Raw genomic sequence first — 19,042 nt, forward strand, 5'->3', positions numbered from 1 at the left:
CTCAAAAGTGGAAGAACTTGCATATAATGTAGCCATAATTTGTAGCACAGATTGTTGGATGAAATACAAACTAACCTTGCTTACTTATTTCAAAGCGACGGCACATATTTCAGCCTTGTGGGAAGAAACGGACAAAGGGTTGACAAAAAGCTTACAGCACCTGGTATTCCCAGGCGGTCTCCCATCCAAGTACTAACCAGGCCCGAACCTGCTTAGCTTCCGAGATCAGACGAGATCAGGCGTACTCAGGCCGGTGTGGTCGTAAGCGAGAAACTATCTCTTGGTGCACTATATAAAGTCAAAGTGGGTGTGATTAACAGCTGTTGCATTTTCACCATGTCGATAAGCATCTTTGTGTCACTCAAAAAGTGGAAGAACTTGCATATAATGTAGCCATAATTTGTAGCACAGATTGTTGGATGAAATACAAACTAACCTTGCTTACTTATTTCAAAGCGACGGCACATATTTCAGCCTTGTGGGAAGAAACGGACAAAGGGTTGACAAAAAGCTTACAGCACCTGGTATTCCCAGGCGGTCTCCCATCCAAGTACTAACCAGGCCCGAACCTGCTTAGCTTCCGAGATCAGACGAGATCAGGCGTACTCAGGCCGGTGTGGTCGTAAGCGAGAAACTATCTCTTGGTGCACTATATAAAGTCAAAGTGGGTGTGATTAACAGCTGTTGCATTTTCACCATGTCGATAAGCATCTTTGTGTCACTCAAAAAGTGGAAGAACTTGCATATAATGTAGCCATAATTTGTAGCACAGATTGTTGGATGAAATACAAACTAACCTTGCTTACTTATTTCAAAGCGACGGCACATATTTCAGCCTTGTGGGAAGAAACGGACAAAGGGTTGACAAAAAGCTTACAGCACCTGGTATTCCCAGGCGGTCTCCCATCCAAGTACTAACCAGGCCCGAACCTGCTTAGCTTCCGAGATCAGACGAGATCAGGCGTACTCAGGCCGGTGTGGTCGTAAGCGAGAAACTATCTCTTGGTGCACTATATAAAGTCAAAGTGGGTGTGATTAACAGCTGTTGCATTTTCACCATGTCGATAAGCATCTTTGTGTCACTCAAAAAGTGGAAGAACTTGCATATAATGTAGCCATAATTTGTAGCACAGATTGTTGGATGAAATACAAACTAACCTTGCTTACTTATTTCAAAGCGACGGCACATATTTCAGCCTTGTGGGAAGAAACGGACAAAGGGTTGACAAAAAGCTTACAGCACCTGGTATTCCCAGGCGGTCTCCCATCCAAGTACTAACCAGGCCCGAACCTGCTTAGCTTCCGAGATCAGACGAGATCAGGCGTACTCAGGCCGGTGTGGTCGTAAGCGAGAAACTATCTCTTGGTGCACTATATAAAGTCAAAGTGGGTGTGATTAACAGCTGTTGCATTTTCACCATGTCGATAAGCATCTTTGTGTCACTCAAAAAGTGGAAGAACTTGCATATAATGTAGCCATAATTTGTAGCACAGATTGTTGGATGAAATACAAACTAACCTTGCTTACTTATTTCAAAGCGACGGCACATATTTCAGCCTTGTGGGAAGAAACGGACAAAGGGTTGACAAAAGCTTACAGCACCTGGTATTCCCAGGCGGTCTCCCATCCAAGTACTAACCAGGCCCGAACCTGCTTAGCTTCCGAGATCAGACGAGATCAGGCGTACTCAGGCCGGTGTGGTCGTAAGCGAGAAACTATCTCTTGGTGCACTATATAAAGTCAAAGTGGGTGTGATTAACAGCTGTTGCATTTTCACCATGTCGATAAGCATCTTTGTGTCACTCAAAAAGTGGAAGAACTTGCATATAATGTAGCCATAATTTGTAGCACAGATTGTTGGATGAAATACAAACTAACCTTGCTTACTTATTTCAAAGCGACGGCACATATTTCAGCCTTGTGGGAAGAAACGGACAAAGGGTTGACAAAAAGCTTACAGCACCTGGTATTCCCAGGCGGTCTCCCATCCAAGTACTAACCAGGCCCGAACCTGCTTAGCTTCCGAGATCAGACGAGATCAGGCGTACTCAGGCCGGTGTGGTCGTAAGCGAGAAACTATCTCTTGGTGCACTATATAAAGTCAAAGTGGGTGTGATTAACAGCTGTTGCATTTTCACCATGTCGATAAGCATCTTTGTGTCACTCAAAAAGTGGAAGAACTTGCATATAATGTAGCCATAATTTGTAGCACAGATTGTTGGATGAAATACAAACTAACCTTGCTTACTTATTTCAAAGCGACGGCACATATTTCAGCCTTGTGGGAAGAAACGGACAAAGGGTTGACAAAAAGCTTACAGCACCTGGTATTCCCAGGCGGTCTCCCATCCAAGTACTAACCAGGCCCGAACCTGCTTAGCTTCCGAGATCAGACGAGATCAGGCGTACTCAGGCCGGTGTGGTCGTAAGCGAGAAACTATCTCTTGGTGCACTATATAAAGTCAAAGTGGGTGTGATTAACAGCTGTTGCATTTTCACCATGTCGATAAGCATCTTTGTGTCACTCAAAAAGTGGAAGAACTTGCATATAATGTAGCCATAATTTGTAGCACAGATTGTTGGATGAAATACAAACTAACCTTGCTTACTTATTTCAAAGCGACGGCACATATTTCAGCCTTGTGGGAAGAAACGGACAAAGGGTTGACAAAAAGCTTACAGCACCTGGTATTCCCAGGCGGTCTCCCATCCAAGTACTAACCAGGCCCGAACCTGCTTAGCTTCCGAGATCAGACGAGATCAGGCGTACTCAGGCCGGTGTGGTCGTAAGCGAGAAACTATCTCTTGGTGCACTATATAAAGTCAAAGTGGGTGTGATTAACAGCTGTTGCATTTTCACCATGTCGATAAGCATCTTTGTGTCACTCAAAAAGTTGAAGAACTTGCATATAATGTAGCACAGATTGTTGGATGAAATACAAACTAACCTTGCTTACTTATTTCAAAGCGACGGCACATATTTCAGCCTTGTGGGAAGAAACGGACAAAGGGTTGACAAAAAGCTTACAGCACCTGGTATTCCCAGGCGGTCTCCCATCCAAGTACTAACCAGGCCCGAACCTGCTTAGCTTCCGAGATCAGACGAGATCAGGCGTACTCAGGCCGGTGTGGTCGTAAGCGAGAAACTATCTCTTGGTGCACTATATAAAGTCAAAGTGGGTGTGATTAACAGCTGTTGCATTTTCACCATGTCGATAAGCATCTTTGTGTCACTCAAAAAGTGGAAGAACTTGCATATAATGTAGCCATAATTTGTAGCACAGATTGTTGGATGAAATACAAACTAACCTTGCTTACTTATTTCAAAGCGACGGCACATATTTCAGCCTTGTGGGAAGAAACGGACAAAGGGTTGACAAAAGCTTACAGCACCTGGTATTCCCAGGCGGTCTCCCATCCAAGTACTAACCAGGCCCGAACCTGCTTAGCTTCCGAGATCAGACGAGATCAGGCGTACTCAGGCCGGTGTGGTCGTAAGCGAGAAACTATCTCTTGGTGCACTATATAAAGTCAAAGTGGGTGTGATTAACAGCTGTTGCATTTTCACCATGTCGATAAGCATCTTTGTGTCACTCAAAAAGTGGAAGAACTTGCATATAATGTAGCCATAATTTGTAGCACAGATTGTTGGATGAAATACAAACTAACCTTGCTTACTTATTTCAAAGCGACGGCACATATTTCAGCCTTGTGGGAAGAAACGGACAAAGGGTTGACAAAAAGCTTACAGCACCTGGTATTCCCAGGCGGTCTCCCATCCAAGTACTAACCAGGCCCGAACCTGCTTAGCTTCCGAGATCAGACGAGATCAGGCGTACTCAGGCCGGTGTGGTCGTAAGCGAGAAACTATCTCTTGGTGCACTATATAAAGTCAAAGTGGGTGTGATTAACAGCTGTTGCATTTTCACCATGTCGATAAGCATCTTTGTGTCACTCAAAAAGTGGAAGAACTTGCATATAATGTAGCCATAATTTGTAGCACAGATTGTTGGATGAAATACAAACTAACCTTGCTTACTTATTTCAAAGCGACGGCACATATTTCAGCCTTGTGGGAAGAAACGGACAAAGGGTTGACAAAAAAGCTTACAGCACCTGGTATTCCCAGGCGGTCTCCCATCCAAGTACTAACCAGGCCCGAACCTGCTTAGCTTCCGAGATCAGACGAGATCAGGCGTACTCAGGCCGGTGTGGTCGTAAGCGAGAAACTATCTCTTGGTGCACTATATAAAGTCAAAGTGGGTGTGATTAACAGCTGTTGCATTTTCACCATGTCGATAAGCATCTTTGTGTCACTCAAAAAGTGGAAGAACTTGCATATAATGTAGCCATAATTTGTAGCACAGATTGTTGGATGAAATACAAACTAACCTTGCTTACTTATTTCAAAGCGACGGCACATATTTCAGCCTTGTGGGAAGAAACGGACAAAGGGTTGACAAAAAGCTTACAGCACCTGGTATTCCCAGGCGGTCTCCCATCCAAGTACTAACCAGGCCCGAACCTGCTTAGCTTCCGAGATCAGACGAGATCAGGCGTACTCAGGCCGGTGTGGTCGTAAGCGAGAAACTATCTCTTGGTGCACTATATAAAGTCAAAGTGGGTGTGATTAACAGCTGTTGCATTTTCACCATGTCGATAAGCATCTTTGTGTCACTCAAAAAGTGGAAGAACTTGCATATAATGTAGCCATAATTTGTAGCACAGATTGTTGGATGAAATACAAACTAACCTTGCTTACTTATTTCAAAGCGACGGCACATATTTCAGCCTTGTGGGAAGAAACGGACAAAGGGTTGACAAAAAGCTTACAGCACCTGGTATTCCCAGGCGGTCTCCCATCCAAGTACTAACCAGGCCCGAACCTGCTTAGCTTCCGAGATCAGACGAGATCAGGCGTACTCAGGCCGGTGTGGTCGTAAGCGAGAAACTATCTCTTGGTGCACTATATAAAGTCAAAGTGGGTGTGATTAACAGCTGTTGCATTTTCACCATGTCGATAAGCATCTTTGTGTCACTCAAAAAGTGGAAGAACTTGCATATAATGTAGCCATAATTTGTAGCACAGATTGTTGGATGAAATACAAACTAACCTTGCTTACTTATTTCAAAGCGACGGCACATATTTCAGCCTTGTGGGAAGAAACGGACAAAGGGTTGACAAAAAGCTTACAGCACCTGGTATTCCCAGGCGGTCTCCCATCCAAGTACTAACCAGGCCCGAACCTGCTTAGCTTCCGAGATCAGACGAGATCAGGCGTACTCAGGCCGGTGTGGTCGTAAGCGAGAAACTATCTCTTGGTGCACTATATAAAGTCAAAGTGGGTGTGATTAACAGCTGTTGCATTTTCACCATGTCGATAAGCATCTTTGTGTCACTCAAAAAGTGGAAGAACTTGCATATAATGTAGCCATAATTTGTAGCACAGATTGTTGGATGAAATACAAACTAACCTTGCTTACTTATTTCAAAGCGACGGCACATATTTCAGCCTTGTGGGAAGAAACGGACAAAGGGTTGACAAAAAGCTTACAGCACCTGGTATTCCCAGGCGGTCTCCCATCCAAGTACTAACCAGGCCCGAACCTGCTTAGCTTCCGAGATCAGACGAGATCAGGCGTACTCAGGCCGGTGTGGTCGTAAGCGAGAAACTATCTCTTGGTGCACTATATAAAGTCAAAGTGGGTGTGATTAACAGCTGTTGCATTTTCACCATGTCGATAAGCATCTTTGTGTCACTCAAAAAGTGGAAGAACTTGCATATAATGTAGCCATAATTTGTAGCACAGATTGTTGGATGAAATACAAACTAACCTTGCTTACTTATTTCAAAGCGACGGCACATATTTCAGCCTTGTGGGAAGAAACGGACAAAGGGTTGACAAAAAGCTTACACCTGGTATTCCCAGGCGGTCTCCCATCCAAGTACTAACCAGGCCCGAACCTGCTTAGCTTCCGAGATCAGACGAGATCAGGCGTACTCAGGCCGGTGTGGTCGTAAGCGAGAAACTATCTCTTGGTGCACTATATAAAGTCAAAGTGGGTGTGATTAACAGCTGTTGCATTTTCACCATGTCGATAAGCATCTTTGTGTCACTCAAAAAGTGGAAGAACTTGCATATAATGTAGCCATAATTTGTAGCACAGATTGTTGGATGAAATACAAACTAACCTTGCTTACTTATTTCAAAGCGACGGCACATATTTCAGCCTTGTGGGAAGAAACGGACAAAGGGTTGACAAAAAGCTTACAGCACCTGGTATTCCCAGGCGGTCTCCCATCCAAGTACTAACCAGGCCCGAACCTGCTTAGCTTCCGAGATCAGACGAGATCAGGCGTACTCAGGCCGGTGTGGTCGTAAGCGAGAAACTATCTCTTGGTGCACTATATAAAGTCAAAGTGGGTGTGATTAACAGCTGTTGCATTTTCACCATGTCGATAAGCATCTTTGTGTCACTCAAAAAGTGGAAGAACTTGCATATAATGTAGCCATAATTTGTAGCACAGATTGTTGGATGAAATACAAACTAACCTTGCTTACTTATTTCAAAGCGACGGCACATATTTCAGCCTTGTGGGAAGAAACGGACAAAGGGTTGACAAAAAGCTTACAGCACCTGGTATTCCCAGGCGGTCTCCCATCCAAGTACTAACCAGGCCCGAACCTGCTTAGCTTCCGAGATCAGACGAGATCAGGCGTACTCAGGCCGGTGTGGTCGTAAGCGAGAAACTATCTCTTGGTGCACTATATAAAGTCAAAGTGGGTGTGATTAACAGCTGTTGCATTTTCACCATGTCGATAAGCATCTTTGTGTCACTCAAAAAGTGGAAGAACTTGCATATAATGTAGCCATAATTTGTAGCACAGATTGTTGGATGAAATACAAACTAACCTTGCTTACTTATTTCAAAGCGACGGCACATATTTCAGCCTTGTGGGAAGAAACGGACAAAGGGTTGACAAAAAGCTTACAGCACCTGGTATTCCCAGGCGGTCTCCCATCCAAGTACTAACCAGGCCCGAACCTGCTTAGCTTCCGAGATCAGACGAGATCAGGCGTACTCAGGCCGGTGTGGTCGTAAGCGAGAAACTATCTCTTGGTGCACTATATAAAGTCAAAGTGGGTGTGATTAACAGCTGTTGCATTTTCACCATGTCGATAAGCATCTTTGTGTCACTCAAAAAGTGGAAGAACTTGCATATAATGTAGCCATAATTTGTAGCACAGATTGTTGGATGAAATACAAACTAACCTTGCTTACTTATTTCAAAGCGACGGCACATATTTCAGCCTTGTGGGAAGAAACGGACAAAGGGTTGACAAAAAGCTTACAGCACCTGGTATTCCCAGGCGGTCTCCCATCCAAGTACTAACCAGGCCCGAACCTGCTTAGCTTCCGAGATCAGACGAGATCAGGCGTACTCAGGCCGGTGTGGTCGTAAGCGAGAAACTATCTCTTGGTGCACTATATAAAGTCAAAGTGGGTGTGATTAACAGCTGTTGCATTTTCACCATGTCGATAAGCATCTTTGTGTCACTCAAAAAGTGGAAGAACTTGCATATAATGTAGCCATAATTTGTAGCACAGATTGTTGGATGAAATACAAACTAACCTTGCTTACTTATTTCAAAGCGACGGCACATATTTCAGCCTTGTGGGAAGAAACGGACAAAGGGTTGACAAAAAGCTTACAGCACCTGGTATTCCCAGGCGGTCTCCCATCCAAGTACTAACCAGGCCCGAACCTGCTTAGCTTCCGAGATCAGACGAGATCAGGCGTACTCAGGCCGGTGTGGTCGTAAGCGAGAAACTATCTCTTGGTGCACTATATAAAGTCAAAGTGGGTGTGATTAACAGCTGTTGCATTTTCACCATGTCGATAAGCATCTTTGTGTCACTCAAAAAGTGGAAGAACTTGCATATAATGTAGCCATAATTTGTAGCACAGATTGTTGGATGAAATACAAACTAACCTTGCTTACTTATTTCAAAGCGACGGCACATATTTCAGCCTTGTGGGAAGAAACGGACAAAGGGTTGACAAAAAGCTTACAGCACCTGGTATTCCCAGGCGGTCTCCCATCCAAGTACTAACCAGGCCCGAACCTGCTTAGCTTCCGAGATCAGACGAGATCAGGCGTACTCAGGCCGGTGTGGTCGTAAGCGAGAAACTATCTCTTGGTGCACTATATAAAGTCAAAGTGGGTGTGATTAACAGCTGTTGCATTTTCACCATGTCGATAAGCATCTTTGTGTCACTCAAAAAGTGGAAGAACTTGCATATAATGTAGCCATAATTTGTAGCACAGATTGTTGGATGAAATACAAACTAACCTTGCTTACTTATTTCAAAGCGACGGCACATATTTCAGCCTTGTGGGAAGAAACGGACAAGGGTTGACAAAAAGCTTACAGCACCTGGTATTCCCAGGCGGTCTCCCATCCAAGTACTAACCAGGCCCGAACCTGCTTAGCTTCCGAGATCAGACGAGATCAGGCGTACTCAGGCCGGTGTGGTCGTAAGCGAGAAACTATCTCTTGGTGCACTATATAAAGTCAAAGTGGGTGTGATTAACAGCTGTTGCATTTTCACCATGTCGATAAGCATCTTTGTGTCACTCAAAAAGTGGAAGAACTTGCATATAATGTAGCCATAATTTGTAGCACAGATTGTTGGATGAAATACAAACTAACCTTGCTTACTTATTTCAAAGCGACGGCACATATTTCAGCCTTGTGGGAAGAAACGGACAAAGGGTTGACAAAAGCTTACAGCACCTGGTATTCCCAGGCGGTCTCCCATCCAAGTACTAACCAGGCCCGAACCTGCTTAGCTTCCGAGATCAGACGAGATCAGGCGTACTCAGGCCGGTGTGGTCGTAAGCGAGAAACTATCTCTTGGTGCACTATATAAAGTCAAAGTGGGTGTGATTAACAGCTGTTGCATTTTCACCATGTCGATAAGCATCTTTGTGTCACTCAAAAAGTGGAAGAACTTGCATATAATGTAGCCATAATTTGTAGCACAGATTGTTGGATGAAATACAAACTAACCTTGCTTACTTATTTCAAAGCGACGGCACATATTTCAGCCTTGTGGGAAGAAACGGACAAAGGGTTGACAAAAAGCTTACAGCACCTGGTATTCCCAGGCGGTCTCCCATCCAAGTACTAACCAGGCCCGAACCTGCTTAGCTTCCGAGATCAGACGAGATCAGGCGTACTCAGGCCGGTGTGGTCGTAAGCGAGAAACTATCTCTTGGTGCACTATATAAAGTCAAAGTGGGTGTGATTAACAGCTGTTGCATTTTCACCATGTCGATAAGCATCTTTGTGTCACTCAAAAAGTGGAAGAACTTGCATATAATGTAGCCATAATTTGTAGCACAGATTGTTGGATGAAATACAAACTAACCTTGCTTACTTATTTCAAAGCGACGGCACATATTTCAGCCTTGTGGGAAGAAACGGACAAAGGGTTGACAAAAAGCTTACAGCACCTGGTATTCCCAGGCGGTCTCCCATCCAAGTACTAACCAGGCCCGAACCTGCTTAGCTTCCGAGATCAGACGAGATCAGGCGTACTCAGGCCGGTGTGGTCGTAAGCGAGAAACTATCTCTTGGTGCACTATATAAAGTCAAAGTGGGTGTGATTAACAGCTGTTGCATTTTCACCATGTCGATAAGCATCTTTGTGTCACTCAAAAAGTGGAAGAACTTGCATATAATGTAGCCATAATTTGTAGCACAGATTGTTGGATGAAATACAAACTAACCTTGCTTACTTATTTCAAAGCGACGGCACATATTTCAGCCTTGTGGGAAGAAACGGACAAAGGGTTGACAAAAAGCTTACAGCACCTGGTATTCCCAGGCGGTCTCCCATCCAAGTACTAACCAGGCCCGAACCTGCTTAGCTTCCGAGATCAGACGAGATCAGGCGTACTCAGGCCGGTGTGGTCGTAAGCGAGAAACTATCTCTTGGTGCACTATATAAAGTCAAAGTGGGTGTGATTAACAGCTGTTGCATTTTCACCATGTCGATAAGCATCTTTGTGTCACTCAAAAAGTGGAAGAACTTGCATATAATGTAGCCATAATTTGTAGCACAGATTGTTGGATGAAATACAAACTAACCTTGCTTACTTATTTCAAAGCGACGGCACATATTTCAGCCTTGTGGGAAGAAACGGACAAAGGGTTGACAAAAAGCTTACAGCACCTGGTATTCCCAGGCGGTCTCCCATCCAAGTACTAACCAGGCCCGAACCTGCTTAGCTTCCGAGATCAGACGAGATCAGGCGTACTCAGGCCGGTGTGGTCGTAAGCGAGAAACTATCTCTTGGTGCACTATATAAAGTCAAAGTGGGTGTGATTAACAGCTGTTGCATTTCACCATGTCGATAAGCATCTTTGTGTCACTCAAAAAGTTGAAGAACTTGCATATAATGTAGCCATAATTTGTAGCACAGATTGTTGGATGAAATACAAACTAACCTTGCTTACTTATTTCAAAGCGACGGCACATATTTCAGCCTTGTGGGAAGAAACGGACAAAGGGTTGACAAAAAGCTTACAGCACCTGGTATTCCCAGGCGGTCTCCCATCCAAGTACTAACCAGGCCCGAACCTGCTTAGCTTCCGAGATCAGACGAGATCAGGCGTACTCAGGCCGGTGTGGTCGTAAGCGAGAAACTATCTCTTGGTGCACTATATAAAGTCAAAGTGGGTGTGATTAACAGCTGTTGCATTTTCACCATGTCGATAAGCATCTTTGTGTCACTCAAAAAGTGGAAGAACTTGCATATAATGTAGCCATAATTTGTAGCACAGATTGTTGGATGAAATACAAACTAACCTTGCTTACTTATTTCAAAGCGACGGCACATATTTCAGCCTTGTGGGAAGAAACGGACAAAGGGTTGACAAAAGCTTACAGCACCTGGTATTCCCAGGCGGTCTCCCATCCAAGTACTAACCAGGCCCGAACCTGCTTAGCTTCCGAGATCAGACGAGATCAGGCGTACTCAGGCCGGTGTGGTCGTAAGCGAGAAACTATCTCTTGGTGCACTATATAAAGTCAAAGTGGGTGTGATTAACAGCTGTTGCATTTTCACCATGTCGATAAGCATCTTTGTGTCACTCAAAAAGTGGAAGAACTTGCATATAATGTAGCCATAATTTGTAGCACAGATTGTTGGATGAAATACAAACTAACCTTGCTTACTTATTTCAAAGCGACGGCACATATTTCAGCCTTGTGGGAAGAAACGGACAAAGGGTTGACAAAAAGCTTACAGCACCTGGTATTCCCAGGCGGTCTCCCATCCAAGTACTAACCAGGCCCGAACCTGCTTAGCTTCCGAGATCAGACGAGATCAGGCGTACTCAGGCCGGTGTGGTCGTAAGCGAGAAACTATCTCTTGGTGCACTATATAAAGTCAAAGTGGGTGTGATTAACAGCTGTTGCATTTTCACCATGTCGATAAGCATCTTTGTGTCACTCAAAAAGTGGAAGAACTTGCATATAATGTAGCCATAATTTGTAGCACAGATTGTTGGATGAAATACAAACTAACCTTGCTTACTTATTTCAAAGCGACGGCACATATTTCAGCCTTGTGGGAAGAAACGGACAAAGGGTTGACAAAAGCTTACAGCACCTGGTATTCCCAGGCGGTCTCCCATCCAAGTACTAACCAGGCCCGAACCTGCTTAGCTTCCGAGATCAGACGAGATCAGGCGTACTCAGGCCGGTGTGGTCGTAAGCGAGAAACTATCTCTTGGTGCACTATATAAAGTCAAAGTGGGTGTGATTAACAGCTGTTGCATTTTCACCATGTCGATAAGCATCTTTGTGTCACTCAAAAAGTGGAAGAACTTGCATATAATGTAGCCATAATTTGTAGCACAGATTGTTGGATGAAATACAAACTAACCTTGCTTACTTATTTCAAAGCGACGGCACATATTTCAGCCTTGTGGGAAGAAACGGACAAAGGGTTGACAAAAAGCTTACAGCACCTGGTATTCCCAGGCGGTCTCCCATCCAAGTACTAACCAGGCCCGAACCTGCTTAGCTTCCGAGATCAGACGAGATCAGGCGTACTCAGGCCGGTGTGGTCGTAAGCGAGAAACTATCTCTTGGTGCACTATATAAAGTCAAAGTGGGTGTGATTAACAGCTGTTGCATTTTCACCATGTCGATAAGCATCTTTGTGTCACTCAAAAAGTGGAAGAACTTGCATATAATGTAGCCATAATTTGTAGCACAGATTGTTGGATGAAATACAAACTAACCTTGCTTACTTATTTCAAAGCGACGGCACATATTTCAGCCTTGTGGGAAGAAACGGACAAAGGGTTGACAAAAAGCTTACAGCACCTGGTATTCCCAGGCGGTCTCCCATCCAAGTACTAACCAGGCCCGAACCTGCTTAGCTTCCGAGATCAGACGAGATCAGGCGTACTCAGGCCGGTGTGGTCGTAAGCGAGAAACTATCTCTTGGTGCACTATATAAAGTCAAAGTGGGTGTGATTAACAGCTGTTGCATTTTCACCATGTCGATAAGCATCTTTGTGTCACTCAAAAAGTGGAAGAACTTGCATATAATGTAGCCATAATTTGTAGCACAGATTGTTGGATGAAATACAAACTAACCTTGCTTACTTATTTCAAAGCGACGGCACATATTTCAGCCTTGTGGGAAGAAACGGACAAAGGGTTGACAAAAAGCTTACAGCACCTGGTATTCCCAGGCGGTCTCCCATCCAAGTACTAACCAGGCCCGAACCTGCTTAGCTTCCGAGATCAGACGAGATCAGGCGTACTCAGGCCGGTGTGGTCGTAAGCGAGAAACTATCTCTTGGTGCACTATATAAAGTCAAAGTGGGTGTGATTAACAGCTGTTGCATTTTCACCATGTCGATAAGCATCTTTGTGTCACTCAAAAAGTGGAAGAACTTGCATATAATGTAGCCATAATTTGTAGCACAGATTGTTGGATGAAATACAAACTAACCTTGCTTACTTATTTCAAAGCGACGGCACATATTTCAGCCTTGTGGGAAGAAACGGACAAAGGGTTGACAAAAAGCTTACAGCACCTGGTATTCCCAGGCGGTCTCCCATCCAAGTACTAACCAGGCCCGAACCTGCTTAGCTTCCGAGATCAGACGAGATCAGGCGTACTCAGGCCGGTGTGGTCGTAAGCGAGAAACTATCTCTTGGTGCACTATATAAAGTCAAAGTGGGTGTGATTAACAGCTGTTGCATTTTCACCATGTCGATAAGCATCTTTGTGTCACTCAAAAAGTGGAAGAACTTGCATATAATGTAGCCATAATTTGTAGCACAGATTGTTGGATGAAATACAAACTAACCTTACTTATTTCAAAGCGACGGCACATATTTCAGCCTTGTGGGAAGAAACGGACAAAGGGTTGACAAAAAGCTTACAGCACCTGGTATTCCCAGGCGGTCTCCCATCCAAGTACTAACCAGGCCCGAACCTGCTTAGCTTCCGAGATCAGACGAGATCAGGCGTACTCAGGCCGGTGTGGTCGTAAGCGAGAAACTATCTCTTGGTGCACTATATAAAGTCAAAGTGGGTGTGATTAACAGCTGTTGCATTTTCACCATGTCGATAAGCATCTTTGTGTCACTCAAAAAGTGGAAGAACTTGCATATAATGTAGCCATAATTTGTAGCACAGATTGTTGGATGAAATACAAACTAACCTTGCTTACTTATTTCAAAGCGACGGCACATATTTCAGCCTTGTGGGAAGAAACGGACAAAGGGTTGACAAAAAGCTTACAGCACCTGGTATTCCCAGGCGGTCTCCCATCCAAGTACTAACCAGGCCCGAACCTGCTTAGCTTCCGAGATCAGACGAGATCAGGCGTACTCAGGCCGGTGTGGTCGTAAGCGAGAAACTATCTCTTGGTGCACTATATAAAGTCAAAGTGGGTGTGATTAACAGCTGTTGCATTTTCACCATGTCGATAAGCATCTTTGTGTCACTCAAAAAGTGGAAGAACTTGCATATAATGTAGCCATAATTTGTAGCACAGATTGTTGGATGAAATACAAACTAACCTTGCTTACTTATTTCAAAGCGACGGCACATATTTCAGCCTTGTGGGAAGAAACGGACAAAGGGTTGACAAAAAGCTTACAGCACCTGGTATTCCCAGGCGGTCTCCCATCCAAGTACTAACCAGGCCCGAACCTGCTTAGCTTCCGAGATCAGACGAGATCAGGCGTACTCAGGCCGGTGTGGTCGTAAGCGAGAAACTATCTCTTGGTGCACTATATAAAGTCAAAGTGGGTGTGATTAACAGCTGTTGCATTTTCACCATGTCGATAAGCATCTTTGTGTCACTCAAAAGTGGAAGAACTTGCATATAATGTAGCCATAATTTGTAGCACAGATTGTTGGATGAAATACAAACTAACCTTGCTTACTTATTTCAAAGCGACGGCACATATTTCAGCCTTGTGGGAAGAAACGGACAAAGGGTTGACAAAAAGCTTACAGCACCTGGTATTCCCAGGCGGTCTCCCATCCAAGTACTAACCAGGCCCGAACCTGCTTAGCTTCCGAGATCAGACGAGATCAGGCGTACTCAGGCCGGTGTGGTCGTAAGCGAGAAACTATCTCTTGGTGCACTATATAAAGTCAAAGTGGGTGTGATTAACAGCTGTTGCATTTTCACCATGTCGATAAGCATCTTTGTGTCACTCAAAAAGTGGAAGAACTTGCATATAATGTAGCCATAATTTGTAGCACAGATTGTTGGATGAAATACAAACTAACCTTGCTTACTTATTTCAAAGCGACGGCACATATTTCAGCCTTGTGGGAAGAAACGGACAAAAAGGGTTGACAAACTTACAGCACCTGGTATTCCCAGGCGGTCTCCCATCCAAGTACTAACCAGGCCCGAACCTGCTTAGCTTCCGAGATCAGACGAGATCAGGCGTACTCAGGCCGGTGTGGTCGTAAGCGAGAAACTATCTCTTGGTGCACTATATAAAGTCAAAGTGGGTGTGATTAACAGCTGTTGCATTTTCACCATGTCGATAAGCATCTTTGTGTCACTCAAAAAGTGGAAGAACTTGCATATAATGTAGCCATAATTTGTAGCACAGATTGTTGGATGAAATACAAACTAACCTTGCTTACTTATTTCAAAGCGACGGCACATATTTCAGCCTTGTGGGAAGAAACGGACAAAGGGTTGACAAAAAGCTTACAGCACCTGGTATTCCCAGGCGGTCTCCCATCCAAGTACTAACCAGGCCCGAACCTGCTTAGCTTCCGAGATCAGACGAGATCAGGCGTACTCAGGCCGGTGTGGTCGTAAGCGAGAAACTATCTCTTGGTGCACTATATAAAGTCAAAGTGGGTGTGATTAACAGCTGTTGCATTTTCACCATGTCGATAAGCATCTTTGTGTCACTCAAAAAGTGGAAGAACTTGCATATAATGTAGCCATAATTTGTAGCACAGATTGTTGGATGAAATACAAACTAACCTTGCTTACTTATTTCAAAGCGACGGCACATATTTCAGCCTTGTGGGAAGAAACGGACAAAGGGTTGACAAAAAGCTTACAGCACCTGGTATTCCCAGGCGGTCTCCCATCCAAGTACTAACCAGGCCCGAACCTGCTTAGCTTCCGAGATCAGACGAGATCAGGCGTACTCAGGCCGGTGTGGTCGTAAGCGAGAAACTATCTCTTGGTGCACTATATAAAGTCAAAGTGGGTGTGATTAACAGCTGTTGCATTTTCACCATGTCGATAAGCATCTTTGTGTCACTCAAAAAGTGGAAGAACTTGCATATAATGTAGCCATAATTTGTAGCACAGATTGTTGGATGAAATACAAACTAACCTTGCTTACTTATTTCAAAGCGACGGCACATATTTCAGCCTTGTGGGAAGAAACGGACAAAGGGTTGACAAAAAGCTTACAGCACCTGGTATTCCCAGGCGGTCTCCCATCCAAGTACTAACCAGGCCCGAACCTGCTTAGCTTCCGAGATCAGACGAGATCAGGCGTACTCAGGCCGGTGTGGTCGTAAGCGAGAAACTATCTCTTGGTGCACTATATAAAGTCAAAGTGGGTGTGATTAACAGCTGTTGCATTTTCACCATGTCGATAAGCATCTTTGTGTCACTCAAAAAGTGGAAGAACTTGCATATAATGTAGCCATAATTTGTAGCACAGATTGTTGGATGAAATACAAACTAACCTTGCTTACTTATTTCAAAGCGACGGCACATATTTCAGCCTTGTGGGAAGAAACGGACAAAGGGTTGACAAAAAGCTTACAGCACCTGGTATTCCCAGGCGGTCTCCCATCCAAGTACTAACCAGGCCCGAACCTGCTTTTAGCTTCCGAGATCAGACGAGATCAGGCGTACTCAGGCCGGTGTGGTCGTAAGCGAGAAACTATCTCTTGGTGCACTATATAAAGTCAAAGTGGGTGTGATTAACAGCTGTTGCATTTTCACCATGTCGATAAGCATCTTTGTGTCACTCAAAAAGTGGAAGAACTTGCATATAATGTAGCCATAATTTGTAGCACAGATTGTTGGATGAAATACAAACTAACCTTGCTTACTTATTTCAAAGCGACGGCACATATTTCAGCCTTGTGGGAAGAAACGGACAAAGGGTTGACAAAAAGCTTACAGCACCTGGTATTCCCAGGCGGTCTCCCATCCAAGTACTAACCAGGCCCGAACCTGCTTAGCTTCCGAGATCAGACGAGATCAGGCGTACTCAGGCCGGTGTGGTCGTAAGCGAGAAACTATCTCTTGGTGCACTATATAAAGTCAAAGTGGGTGTGATTAACAGCTGTTGCATTTTCACCATGTCGATAAGCATCTTTGTGTCACTCAAAAAGTGGAAGAACTTGCATATAATGTAGCCATAATTTGTAGCACAGATTGTTGGATGAAATACAAACTAACCTTGCTTACTTATTTCAAAGCGACGGCACATATTTCAGCCTTGTGGGAAGAAACGGACAAAGGGTTGACAAAAAGCTTACAGCACCTGGTATTCCCAGGCGGTCTCCCATCCAAGTACTAACCAGGCCCGAACCTGCTTAGCTTCCGAGATCAGACGAGATCAGGCGTACTCAGGCCGGTGTGGTCGTAAGCGAGAAACTATCTCTTGGTGCACTATATAAAGTCAAAGTGGGTGTGATTAACAGCTGTTGCATTTTCACCATGTCGATAAGCATCTTTGTGTCACTCAAAAAGTGGAAGAACTTGCATATAATGTAGCCATAATTTGTAGCACAGATTGTTGGATGAAATACAAACTAACCTTGCTTACTTATTTCAAAGCGACGGCACATATTTCAGCCTTGTGGGAAGAAACGGACAAAGGGTTGACAAAAAGCTTACAGCACCTGGTATTCCCAGGCGGTCTCCCATCCAAGTACTAACCAGGCCCGAACCTGCTTAGCTTCCGAGATCAGACGAGATCAGGCGTACTCAGGCCGGTGTGGTCGTAAGCGAGAAACTATCTCTTGGTGCACTATATAAAGTCAAAGTGGGTGTGATTAACAGCTGTTGCATTTTCACCATGTCGATAAGCATCTTTGTGTCACTCAAAAAGTGGAAGAACTTGCATATAATGTAGCCATAATTTGTAGCACAGATTGTTGGATGAAATACAAACTAACCTTGCTTACTTATTTCAAAGCGACGGCACATATTTCAGCCTTGTGGGAAGAAACGGACAAAGGGTTGACAAAAAGCTTACAGCACCTGGTATTCCCAGGCGGTCTCCCATCCAAGTACTAACCAGGCCCGAACCTGCTTAGCTTCCGAGATCAGACGAGATCAGGCGTACTCAGGCCGGTGTGGTCGTAGCGAGAAACTATCTCTTGGTGCACTATATAAAGTCAAAGTGGGTGTGATTAACAGCTGTTGCATTTTCACCATGTCGATAAGCATCTTTGTGTCACTCAAAAAGTGGAAGAACTTGCATATAATGTAGCCATAATTTGTAGCACAGATTGTTGGATGAAATACAAACTAACCTTGCTTACTTATTTCAAAGCGACGGCACATATTTCAGCCTTGTGGGAAGAAACGGACAAAGGGTTGACAAAAAGCTTACAGCACCTGGTATTCCCAGGCGGTCTCCCATCCAAGTACTAACCAGGCCCGAACCTGCTTAGCTTCCGAGATCAGACGAGATCAGGCGTACTCAGGCCGGTGTGGTCGTAAGCGAGAAACTATCTCTTGGTGCACTATATAAAGTCAAAGTGGGTGTGATTAACAGCTGTTGCATTTTCACCATGTCGATAAGCATCTTTGTGTCACTCAAAAAGTGGAAGAACTTGCATATAATGTAGCCATAATTTGTAGCACAGATTGTTGGATGAAATACAAACTAACCTTGCTTACTTATTTCAAAGCGACGGCACATATTTCAGCCTTGTGGGAAGAAACGGACAAAGGGTTGACAAAAAGCTTACAGCACCTGGTATTCCCAGGCGGTCTCCCATCCAAGTACTAACCAGGCCCGAACCTGCTTAGCTTCCGAGATCAGACGAGATCAGGCGTACTCAGGCCGGTGTGGTCGTAAGCGAGAAACTATCTCTTGGTGCACTATATAAAGTCAAAGTGGGTGTGATTAACAGCTGTTGCATTTTCACCATGTCGATAAGCATCTTTGTGTCACTCAAAAAGTGGAAGAACTTGCATATAATGTAGCCATAATTTGTAGCACAGATTGTTGGATGAAATACAAACTAACCTTGCTTACTTATTTCAAAGCGACGGCACATATTTCAGCCTTGTGGGAAGAAACGGACAAAGGGTTGACAAAAAGCTTACAGCACCTGGTATTCCCAGGCGGTCTCCCATCCAAGTACTAACCAGGCCCGAACCTGCTTAGCTTCCGAGATCAGACGAGATCAGGCGTACTCAGGCCGGTGTGGTCGTAAGCGAGAAACTATCTCTTGGTGCACTATATAAA

The 19,042-nt window shown here is 44.3% G+C and overlaps 50 non-coding genes and 3 pseudogenes across 50 annotated transcripts; all 53 read right to left on the reverse strand.

Annotated features, from left to right (window-relative positions):
* Window positions 1-148: 148 nt before the first annotated feature.
* On the reverse strand, window positions 149-267 carry LOC123991846. Its single transcript, XR_006830960.1, has one exon. It is a non-coding gene; the product is annotated as a 5S ribosomal RNA (ribosomal RNA).
* Window positions 268-509: 242 nt separating this feature from the next.
* LOC123991952 lies at window positions 510-628 on the reverse strand. The gene has a single exon (XR_006831048.1). It is a non-coding gene; the product is annotated as a 5S ribosomal RNA (ribosomal RNA).
* A 242-nt stretch (window positions 629-870) lies between these two features.
* LOC123992070 lies at window positions 871-989 on the reverse strand. Its single transcript, XR_006831162.1, has one exon. It is a non-coding gene; the product is annotated as a 5S ribosomal RNA (ribosomal RNA).
* Window positions 990-1,231: 242 nt separating this feature from the next.
* Window positions 1,232-1,350, reverse strand: LOC123992138. Its single transcript, XR_006831224.1, has one exon. It is a non-coding gene; the product is annotated as a 5S ribosomal RNA (ribosomal RNA).
* Window positions 1,351-1,591: 241 nt separating this feature from the next.
* On the reverse strand, window positions 1,592-1,710 carry LOC123991733. Its single transcript, XR_006830855.1, has one exon. It is a non-coding gene; the product is annotated as a 5S ribosomal RNA (ribosomal RNA).
* A 242-nt stretch (window positions 1,711-1,952) lies between these two features.
* Window positions 1,953-2,071, reverse strand: LOC123991745. Its single transcript, XR_006830866.1, has one exon. It is a non-coding gene; the product is annotated as a 5S ribosomal RNA (ribosomal RNA).
* A 242-nt stretch (window positions 2,072-2,313) lies between these two features.
* Window positions 2,314-2,432, reverse strand: LOC123991757. Its single transcript, XR_006830877.1, has one exon. It is a non-coding gene; the product is annotated as a 5S ribosomal RNA (ribosomal RNA).
* Window positions 2,433-2,674: 242 nt separating this feature from the next.
* Window positions 2,675-2,793, reverse strand: LOC123991769. Its single transcript, XR_006830888.1, has one exon. It is a non-coding gene; the product is annotated as a 5S ribosomal RNA (ribosomal RNA).
* A 229-nt stretch (window positions 2,794-3,022) lies between these two features.
* On the reverse strand, window positions 3,023-3,141 carry LOC123991780. The gene has a single exon (XR_006830899.1). It is a non-coding gene; the product is annotated as a 5S ribosomal RNA (ribosomal RNA).
* A 241-nt stretch (window positions 3,142-3,382) lies between these two features.
* LOC123991792 lies at window positions 3,383-3,501 on the reverse strand. The gene has a single exon (XR_006830910.1). It is a non-coding gene; the product is annotated as a 5S ribosomal RNA (ribosomal RNA).
* A 242-nt stretch (window positions 3,502-3,743) lies between these two features.
* On the reverse strand, window positions 3,744-3,862 carry LOC123991804. Its single transcript, XR_006830921.1, has one exon. It is a non-coding gene; the product is annotated as a 5S ribosomal RNA (ribosomal RNA).
* Window positions 3,863-4,105: 243 nt separating this feature from the next.
* Window positions 4,106-4,224, reverse strand: LOC123991817. Its single transcript, XR_006830932.1, has one exon. It is a non-coding gene; the product is annotated as a 5S ribosomal RNA (ribosomal RNA).
* A 242-nt stretch (window positions 4,225-4,466) lies between these two features.
* LOC123991828 lies at window positions 4,467-4,585 on the reverse strand. The gene has a single exon (XR_006830943.1). It is a non-coding gene; the product is annotated as a 5S ribosomal RNA (ribosomal RNA).
* Window positions 4,586-4,827: 242 nt separating this feature from the next.
* LOC123991840 lies at window positions 4,828-4,946 on the reverse strand. The gene has a single exon (XR_006830954.1). It is a non-coding gene; the product is annotated as a 5S ribosomal RNA (ribosomal RNA).
* A 242-nt stretch (window positions 4,947-5,188) lies between these two features.
* Window positions 5,189-5,307, reverse strand: LOC123991852. The gene has a single exon (XR_006830966.1). It is a non-coding gene; the product is annotated as a 5S ribosomal RNA (ribosomal RNA).
* Window positions 5,308-5,549: 242 nt separating this feature from the next.
* LOC123991864 lies at window positions 5,550-5,668 on the reverse strand. The gene has a single exon (XR_006830978.1). It is a non-coding gene; the product is annotated as a 5S ribosomal RNA (ribosomal RNA).
* A 242-nt stretch (window positions 5,669-5,910) lies between these two features.
* On the reverse strand, window positions 5,911-6,026 carry LOC123991896 (annotated as a pseudogene).
* A 242-nt stretch (window positions 6,027-6,268) lies between these two features.
* On the reverse strand, window positions 6,269-6,387 carry LOC123991876. Its single transcript, XR_006830990.1, has one exon. It is a non-coding gene; the product is annotated as a 5S ribosomal RNA (ribosomal RNA).
* Window positions 6,388-6,629: 242 nt separating this feature from the next.
* Window positions 6,630-6,748, reverse strand: LOC123991887. The gene has a single exon (XR_006831001.1). It is a non-coding gene; the product is annotated as a 5S ribosomal RNA (ribosomal RNA).
* Window positions 6,749-6,990: 242 nt separating this feature from the next.
* Window positions 6,991-7,109, reverse strand: LOC123991898. Its single transcript, XR_006831004.1, has one exon. It is a non-coding gene; the product is annotated as a 5S ribosomal RNA (ribosomal RNA).
* A 242-nt stretch (window positions 7,110-7,351) lies between these two features.
* Window positions 7,352-7,470, reverse strand: LOC123991906. Its single transcript, XR_006831005.1, has one exon. It is a non-coding gene; the product is annotated as a 5S ribosomal RNA (ribosomal RNA).
* A 242-nt stretch (window positions 7,471-7,712) lies between these two features.
* On the reverse strand, window positions 7,713-7,831 carry LOC123991911. The gene has a single exon (XR_006831008.1). It is a non-coding gene; the product is annotated as a 5S ribosomal RNA (ribosomal RNA).
* A 242-nt stretch (window positions 7,832-8,073) lies between these two features.
* On the reverse strand, window positions 8,074-8,192 carry LOC123991922. The gene has a single exon (XR_006831019.1). It is a non-coding gene; the product is annotated as a 5S ribosomal RNA (ribosomal RNA).
* A 241-nt stretch (window positions 8,193-8,433) lies between these two features.
* LOC123991934 lies at window positions 8,434-8,552 on the reverse strand. The gene has a single exon (XR_006831031.1). It is a non-coding gene; the product is annotated as a 5S ribosomal RNA (ribosomal RNA).
* A 241-nt stretch (window positions 8,553-8,793) lies between these two features.
* Window positions 8,794-8,912, reverse strand: LOC123991946. Its single transcript, XR_006831042.1, has one exon. It is a non-coding gene; the product is annotated as a 5S ribosomal RNA (ribosomal RNA).
* Window positions 8,913-9,154: 242 nt separating this feature from the next.
* LOC123991959 lies at window positions 9,155-9,273 on the reverse strand. The gene has a single exon (XR_006831055.1). It is a non-coding gene; the product is annotated as a 5S ribosomal RNA (ribosomal RNA).
* Window positions 9,274-9,515: 242 nt separating this feature from the next.
* LOC123991971 lies at window positions 9,516-9,634 on the reverse strand. Its single transcript, XR_006831067.1, has one exon. It is a non-coding gene; the product is annotated as a 5S ribosomal RNA (ribosomal RNA).
* A 242-nt stretch (window positions 9,635-9,876) lies between these two features.
* LOC123991984 lies at window positions 9,877-9,995 on the reverse strand. The gene has a single exon (XR_006831079.1). It is a non-coding gene; the product is annotated as a 5S ribosomal RNA (ribosomal RNA).
* A 242-nt stretch (window positions 9,996-10,237) lies between these two features.
* On the reverse strand, window positions 10,238-10,356 carry LOC123991995. The gene has a single exon (XR_006831090.1). It is a non-coding gene; the product is annotated as a 5S ribosomal RNA (ribosomal RNA).
* A 241-nt stretch (window positions 10,357-10,597) lies between these two features.
* Window positions 10,598-10,716, reverse strand: LOC123992006. The gene has a single exon (XR_006831101.1). It is a non-coding gene; the product is annotated as a 5S ribosomal RNA (ribosomal RNA).
* Window positions 10,717-10,957: 241 nt separating this feature from the next.
* Window positions 10,958-11,076, reverse strand: LOC123992018. Its single transcript, XR_006831112.1, has one exon. It is a non-coding gene; the product is annotated as a 5S ribosomal RNA (ribosomal RNA).
* A 242-nt stretch (window positions 11,077-11,318) lies between these two features.
* On the reverse strand, window positions 11,319-11,437 carry LOC123992029. The gene has a single exon (XR_006831123.1). It is a non-coding gene; the product is annotated as a 5S ribosomal RNA (ribosomal RNA).
* Window positions 11,438-11,678: 241 nt separating this feature from the next.
* Window positions 11,679-11,797, reverse strand: LOC123992041. The gene has a single exon (XR_006831134.1). It is a non-coding gene; the product is annotated as a 5S ribosomal RNA (ribosomal RNA).
* A 242-nt stretch (window positions 11,798-12,039) lies between these two features.
* On the reverse strand, window positions 12,040-12,158 carry LOC123992052. The gene has a single exon (XR_006831145.1). It is a non-coding gene; the product is annotated as a 5S ribosomal RNA (ribosomal RNA).
* Window positions 12,159-12,400: 242 nt separating this feature from the next.
* LOC123992063 lies at window positions 12,401-12,519 on the reverse strand. Its single transcript, XR_006831156.1, has one exon. It is a non-coding gene; the product is annotated as a 5S ribosomal RNA (ribosomal RNA).
* A 242-nt stretch (window positions 12,520-12,761) lies between these two features.
* LOC123992076 lies at window positions 12,762-12,880 on the reverse strand. The gene has a single exon (XR_006831168.1). It is a non-coding gene; the product is annotated as a 5S ribosomal RNA (ribosomal RNA).
* Window positions 12,881-13,122: 242 nt separating this feature from the next.
* LOC123992087 lies at window positions 13,123-13,241 on the reverse strand. The gene has a single exon (XR_006831179.1). It is a non-coding gene; the product is annotated as a 5S ribosomal RNA (ribosomal RNA).
* Window positions 13,242-13,479: 238 nt separating this feature from the next.
* On the reverse strand, window positions 13,480-13,598 carry LOC123992099. Its single transcript, XR_006831191.1, has one exon. It is a non-coding gene; the product is annotated as a 5S ribosomal RNA (ribosomal RNA).
* Window positions 13,599-13,840: 242 nt separating this feature from the next.
* Window positions 13,841-13,959, reverse strand: LOC123992111. The gene has a single exon (XR_006831202.1). It is a non-coding gene; the product is annotated as a 5S ribosomal RNA (ribosomal RNA).
* Window positions 13,960-14,201: 242 nt separating this feature from the next.
* LOC123992123 lies at window positions 14,202-14,320 on the reverse strand. Its single transcript, XR_006831212.1, has one exon. It is a non-coding gene; the product is annotated as a 5S ribosomal RNA (ribosomal RNA).
* Window positions 14,321-14,561: 241 nt separating this feature from the next.
* LOC123992131 lies at window positions 14,562-14,680 on the reverse strand. Its single transcript, XR_006831219.1, has one exon. It is a non-coding gene; the product is annotated as a 5S ribosomal RNA (ribosomal RNA).
* A 241-nt stretch (window positions 14,681-14,921) lies between these two features.
* LOC123991877 lies at window positions 14,922-15,040 on the reverse strand. Its single transcript, XR_006830991.1, has one exon. It is a non-coding gene; the product is annotated as a 5S ribosomal RNA (ribosomal RNA).
* Window positions 15,041-15,282: 242 nt separating this feature from the next.
* On the reverse strand, window positions 15,283-15,401 carry LOC123992132. Its single transcript, XR_006831220.1, has one exon. It is a non-coding gene; the product is annotated as a 5S ribosomal RNA (ribosomal RNA).
* Window positions 15,402-15,643: 242 nt separating this feature from the next.
* On the reverse strand, window positions 15,644-15,762 carry LOC123992135. The gene has a single exon (XR_006831221.1). It is a non-coding gene; the product is annotated as a 5S ribosomal RNA (ribosomal RNA).
* A 242-nt stretch (window positions 15,763-16,004) lies between these two features.
* On the reverse strand, window positions 16,005-16,123 carry LOC123992136. Its single transcript, XR_006831222.1, has one exon. It is a non-coding gene; the product is annotated as a 5S ribosomal RNA (ribosomal RNA).
* A 242-nt stretch (window positions 16,124-16,365) lies between these two features.
* LOC123991890 lies at window positions 16,366-16,486 on the reverse strand (annotated as a pseudogene).
* A 242-nt stretch (window positions 16,487-16,728) lies between these two features.
* Window positions 16,729-16,847, reverse strand: LOC123992137. The gene has a single exon (XR_006831223.1). It is a non-coding gene; the product is annotated as a 5S ribosomal RNA (ribosomal RNA).
* Window positions 16,848-17,089: 242 nt separating this feature from the next.
* LOC123992139 lies at window positions 17,090-17,208 on the reverse strand. Its single transcript, XR_006831225.1, has one exon. It is a non-coding gene; the product is annotated as a 5S ribosomal RNA (ribosomal RNA).
* Window positions 17,209-17,450: 242 nt separating this feature from the next.
* On the reverse strand, window positions 17,451-17,569 carry LOC123992140. The gene has a single exon (XR_006831226.1). It is a non-coding gene; the product is annotated as a 5S ribosomal RNA (ribosomal RNA).
* A 242-nt stretch (window positions 17,570-17,811) lies between these two features.
* Window positions 17,812-17,929, reverse strand: LOC123991893 (annotated as a pseudogene).
* Window positions 17,930-18,171: 242 nt separating this feature from the next.
* Window positions 18,172-18,290, reverse strand: LOC123992141. Its single transcript, XR_006831227.1, has one exon. It is a non-coding gene; the product is annotated as a 5S ribosomal RNA (ribosomal RNA).
* Window positions 18,291-18,532: 242 nt separating this feature from the next.
* On the reverse strand, window positions 18,533-18,651 carry LOC123992142. Its single transcript, XR_006831228.1, has one exon. It is a non-coding gene; the product is annotated as a 5S ribosomal RNA (ribosomal RNA).
* Window positions 18,652-18,893: 242 nt separating this feature from the next.
* Window positions 18,894-19,012, reverse strand: LOC123992143. The gene has a single exon (XR_006831229.1). It is a non-coding gene; the product is annotated as a 5S ribosomal RNA (ribosomal RNA).
* Between the last annotated feature and the right edge of the window lie 30 nt (window positions 19,013-19,042).

The sequence above is a fragment of the Oncorhynchus gorbuscha genome, linkage group LG12 (genome assembly GCF_021184085.1).
Source record: "Oncorhynchus gorbuscha isolate QuinsamMale2020 ecotype Even-year linkage group LG12, OgorEven_v1.0, whole genome shotgun sequence".
Classification (NCBI taxonomy): Eukaryota; Metazoa; Chordata; class Actinopteri; order Salmoniformes; family Salmonidae; genus Oncorhynchus; species Oncorhynchus gorbuscha.